Here is a 6,000-nt window from a genome sequence, read left to right as displayed (position 1 = left end):
TGTAGCCCTATCTAACTTTTTGGAGACTGAGTGGGCAGTTCAATCTTTACTGGTACCCAATCAGAGATAGCTGGCCCAAGGCTATCACTAATTAAGCAGCACGCAGTAAAGACAGATGGCTCAACAAGTGCCGTCATATCGTGGTCCCTAACCCTAACACTCGTGTTTAATGTCTGAAATAATGTGGGTTCTACGGTCGATTTTCTTGAGTTTACGAAAAACCCGAGTTTCCGGGAGAAGAAACTAGCTTGCCCATGCCAGAGATCGACTAACTCGGGAACCGGTCGAAAAAAGGCTTAGAAAAATTTCTTCTAGTCGCCGACTAGATTCGAAACCAAGAAGTCTTCCTTCGTGCGGCCAAGCGTCATGGTGTGCAAACGTCACATCCACTGAGCTACACAGGCTCTACAAGGCTGAGCTACAGAGGCTCCACAAGACGGAAGAATCTTTTACTCATTCATTTAATTCTTATTTTTCTGATGTCTCTTTGCCGAAAAACCACAGGAGGCACGTGGTGTTCAATTTGTAGTATGGTGTAGCAGGCGATTTACTTTGGAAATGCGTCGTGTATACTGACCAAACCAACGTACATGACTGTGGCTATCTAATCTATAGAGGTGGAATGACCGATTGTGAAATAAATATGGGGATGGTGTGAAATAACAGTCAATATTTGGACTGGACTATGTATATATAAGTACACACATGATTTTCGGTTTATGTGATGACTGAAAATCAGATTTTAAATGTTTTTAGATGAAGATTTACATTTTAAAAATTAAAGTCACTGGTTTTCCAGCTTTTTTTAGGAAGAATACGCCTACTCAGATAGCCAGTGTAGTATTTCAACCTTAGTTTCTGATTGCACATGTATTTAAATAAAAGATCATTGAGATGAAACTTAAATAGATAAACAAAATAAATATAAAAACGAAATGTAACTACTTTCTGAAATCAATCGTCTGTAACAGTGTTAAAACTGAGTGATCATTGCAAGTGTTCAGCTGTGCATTGCTGTTTAAACGTCTTTTGTCATCAACGATGAATCAGGTGTTTATCAAACTTCGGTCGAGTTGTTTTTGGAATTACGTCCAATGAGGACAGTGGATGATATTTATCAAGTGCATTTGTTCTTCTGGCCTGTTTTCCAGGGCCGAATAGTAGCGGCCTTTTTCGCTCACAACCACGAGACCTGTTAATTCTAATTCAGTTGAAACACCATTATAAAGGTTGTTCGCGTGCTAGGCAGGATATTCTTATCCTGCGTGAAGTCTTTCCTCCACAAGTCGGTTTCCGTAGTCAACGAATGAGCTACGTTTGTGAGACTTGAAAATTATGTTTTGTTCTTCTCAGTTAAGCTAATACTATTCTGTCATTCATTGTGAACACACCGGAAATTAAAAGCACAACGAATTTTTTTTAAAAAATCACACGACTTCGATGAAATTATATAAAAAAAGGATAAAATGACTTTTTTTTTTTTTTTTATGGGATAATGTGAAGGTTTTGGCAAATGTAAAAATCTGGAGATTTTATGCACAGGCAAAAAAAAAGCCGTTTTAATGCTGTACTCAAGGAGCAACTTTATCACTTTGTCTGTCTGTAACATTCTTGATGTAAGGCAGCATGACTGCATTTTTAAAATCTCGTTAAAGTAAAAGGAGGTGTATTAAGAAATTTGTTCATCGTCTTGGGTTCTTAACTATTGAGTGTAAGGTTATGCCTCAGGTAGTGCATTTCTTCATTCCTGTTAATTCATATGTTGGATATACTGTATGCTCCATCTTGTAATGTTTTAATCATATCTACCTTTTGTAATGGATTATGGTATGAAACGGCATGTAAAAATAGTCCAGGCGCGGCAGGTTTTCTGCATACTGGAAAGTATAATGAATACTGAAATAACAAAATAAGTACTGAAAGATAACAAAAAGGTTCAGATGGAACAGATAATTACATCTATGTCTACAGTGAAATCAAAAAGAAAGAAAGTGCAAAAGCAGGAGTAATGATTTTTATTCACAAGTCCGTTTTTCAAAATATCACACATCACAAATATAATGGAGCAAGAGAATTCTAGAAGTAAGATTACAAATAAGCCGCGGCTTCCTGACTATTGTTGGTGTCCCACAGGAAGGAAAAGAGGAAGATAACAATGTCTTTTATTCAGGTTTACAAAAAATAAAAGATAAAATAAACCAAATGATTATCGATTAATAATGGGAGATTTCAATTTGTACCACTAGGCACAAATATAGGAACAAATGGTAAATGAAAATTCAATAGAAATGAACACAAATGAACTTAGGGATTTTTCCACATTTCTTCTTTTTCTTCATCTTTTCCCAGATATAATGACTTTAAAATTATTAATACATTTTCAAGCATAAAGATAGCCATAAATTCACTTGGGAAACAAGAAACCTAAAAGCGTATAATATACTATATAATAGCTAATAGGAAAACACTTAACGTGATATTAGATAACCAAGTATTTTAAAGTTCAGACATAAAATATGATCATATCTCGAACGAGGAAAATTATGAATACCCCTATGATGGTTTAAAATTAACCAAATCTATGTTAAGAGAAAATCTTTTAGCGTTGAACTCTTGGATGATAAAAGCATCAACTACCTTTATTCGCAAAGAATAAATAGAAAACTAGAGTAAATAAAAGAAAATTATAATATAGAGATAGAATGGAATAATTTAAAAATATATGTTAATAAATACAGCAAAAAATGTCTCGGAACAAAAAGTAAATGGAAGAGAAGAGAAGGAATATGAAACTGGGATGAAAACATTGAAGCAGTAATCAAAGATAAGAAAAAACATATAAACAATATAAAACAGAAATTACTAGAAGCAAGAATTAATTATAAATACAATAGAGCAATAGCAAAAACGCATGCTAAAGAAAGAATAGAGAAAAATGGGGCTACTTCACAGCATTGGAAACAAATCTTACAGTGAGAAGACCAAATACATACAAAATTCTAAGAAATGTGAACAAGGAGGTAAAAGAAAAAATGAAACTTGAAATAATCAGACAGAAAACCTGGCTGGACTTCTTCAAAAACTTATGGCAAGATAGTAATGAATCTAAAACCGACATAATGCTAACTACTAATTACACAGTGGAAGAAAGAACGTTACAAGAACTCCAACAAGCAATACAGCAAAGCAAATCAGGGAAATCTGCTGTGGAATGAATGGGATGCCTGCATACTTACAAAATATTCAGGCATCCCATTCATCAAACGACTTCTAAACTTATTTATCAATACCTGGCAGCAAGGAAAACTCCCAGAAAGTTGAAAAAAATCAATTATCGTCCCAATATATAAAAAATGCGTTAAGTGCAACTATGAAAACTAGAGAGGAATACGCCTTCTAAATACTGGTTATAAGTTGTATGAACGAATATTAACTTCAAAACTGAAATCATATGTTTATCTTTCGCAAAGGATAAACTTTGCGAAGAACAAAATGGCTTCCGAAAAGGACAGTCGTGCATTAACCCAGCTTTTACATCAAAAATGAAATCAACTAACGCCTTTTATTGCCGTATGGGGAACAGACGAGGCTGTTTAAGCCCTATCTACATTTTGGAGACTGAATGGGCAGTTCAATCTCCACTGGTAGCCAATCAATAATAGCTGACCCAAGGCTATCACTAACTGAAGCAGTCCGCAGAGAAGATAAGAGAAGCGACGGCTCAACAAGTGCCGCCATCTCGCGTTTCCTAACCTGAACACAATATTTTTAATGTCTGAAATAGTGTCGGTTCTACGGTCGATTTCCTTGAATTTACGGGACGAAAAACCAGAGTTTCTGGGAGAAAAAATCCGCTTTCCCGTTCCAGAGATCGACTAACTCGGGAACATGTCTGAAAAAGTGCCTCTAGTCGTGAATAGACTTGAACTTAAGTCTATCTTCGGGCGGTTTAGCGTTGAGGATACATCACTTCGACTGAGCTACAAAGGCTCTCCCAGCGTTTACATTACAAGTCTTAATGGAAAAACATTATGAATGCATAGAAACACACATAGCATTTCTAGACTACCAGAAAGCCTTCGACAGAGTCTCAAGGAACAAACCGTGGACCATACTCAAGAACCTAAACATACCAAATCAGCTGATTGCTGAAATAAATATGTCTCAGAACAATCAAATAGCTGTAAGAATCACTGAAAAAGTTAGGGAATGGAAATCAATAAACAGAGGGGTTCGTGGAGGATGCCCATTTCACCATTCTTATTTATTATCTATATAAATGAAATAGTAAAGAAATGGGAGGAAAAAAACTGGCATTTAAGCTGTATCGTGTAACTACACTTAATAGCATCTGTTTGCAGACGACCAGCATGAAGTGAATATGAACTCCAAAGATCAATATATACCTTAAACATAAGTGCAAAAATTTGGAATGCAAATATCAACAGACAAAACAAAAATCATGACTTTTAAAGGACTATTATTATTATTATTATTATTATTATTATTATTATTATTATTATTATTATTATTATTATTATTATTATTCCTGATACCTCCAAGGAGTCCGAAGACTCATCGCCAGAGGATGCCTAGAACTGTCTCAACTACTACACCGAACCTCTACTGCGAATCAACACCATCTACCGCCCACCTTCACCACCACCACAAATAGTATTTTTTGTCTATAAATTGTGAGTATTCTCAAGGGCCGGTTTGTCTGTATGCTGGATGAAAAACTCCAGTCAGAAATAAAATCACGACTGAAAATAAAATTTAGAACAAATGAACGGCTTCAAATACCTTGGATGTGCTGTATTATATGCGAAAGAAGATGAATTGCCACCAAAATTTCAATCTTTCTAAAGATAACAGGAATGATCAATAATATTTTCAAACCTAACCAACTTCAAAAGTGTACAAGAATAAGAGTTTATGAAGTTTCATCAAGACCTTCTCTACTGTACAAAAGTGAATTATGGATCATAAAAACTGTCGAAAAAAATAATAAAAACTGGAGAAATGAAATTCCTGCTAAGGACAGCAGATGTAATCTCTTGGACAAAGAAGCAGAGAAATACTCAAATAACTAAAATAGACTCAGTATTGGACGAAACATATGAATATCGAAAGAAGTGGATTCAACACATAGAAAGAATGGACAGTTCAAGATTATCCCTCAAAGTAAAACTTCGATACCAACATTTGGAAGGATATAGAAGCTACGGACGGTGAAGGAAAGGATGAAGCGAGACTGGACCAGGTCACTAGGCCTAAATGCCTGAAAGGATGATGATGATGATGAAACTTCTAAACATCCATATACACAATTCAACTGTAGACATAGATGTTGATGAATGCCCGTAGTTTGGAGATGAATTTCATTGCTTATATTGGGATGATTGATCTGTTTATTGGAGGACTGCAGTGATATCTAAAAGGTCAACGTTTAGATTTTAGAATATTTTTTCGGATTACTTAACTTTTTGCTTCTCAGTGTGCCTTTTCATTGGGCTATAATAAATTTAGTTTAATCCTATGTCCAAGTGTAAGCAAACAAAGATTGCCCTTGATCTTCAGGACTGAGGCAACTCGTGGTAAAGGTGGACCAAGCTCTCATCACTCCTTGTCTTAGTATCTTCCATAATGCAAAGCACATCTCCTTGCAGACATGTATAATGCTATGCATTAAGGGAAGGGCAACTACCCAGACCGGTTTCGACTTTTATTGAGGTGTCGTCAGCGGGAGCCACACCCAGAGGTAGTGATACCAAGGTGGAAGCAATGGAGAAGTCTTCTTTACCTATACGAATTGACAAAAGGTGTCTCACCTTATTATTAAATTACTCTTGATTTAGAGAAAGATGTTAGATGTTTTTTTCCACTTTGTTAGACTATAATAAATTTAGTTTAATCCTTTATCCAAGTGTAAGGAAACAAAGTTTGCACCTGAAGTATCTTCAGGATGGAGGCAACTCTCCATTGCTTCTCCAAGACTTC

Source organism: Typopeltis vanoorti, chromosome 5, assembly GCF_054136105.1.
Source record: "Typopeltis vanoorti isolate ZY-2024b chromosome 5, IOZ_Tvanoo_1.0, whole genome shotgun sequence".
NCBI classification, from domain to species: Eukaryota; Metazoa; Arthropoda; class Arachnida; order Uropygi; family Thelyphonidae; genus Typopeltis; species Typopeltis vanoorti.
Note: the sequence above shows the minus strand (reverse complement) of the source record.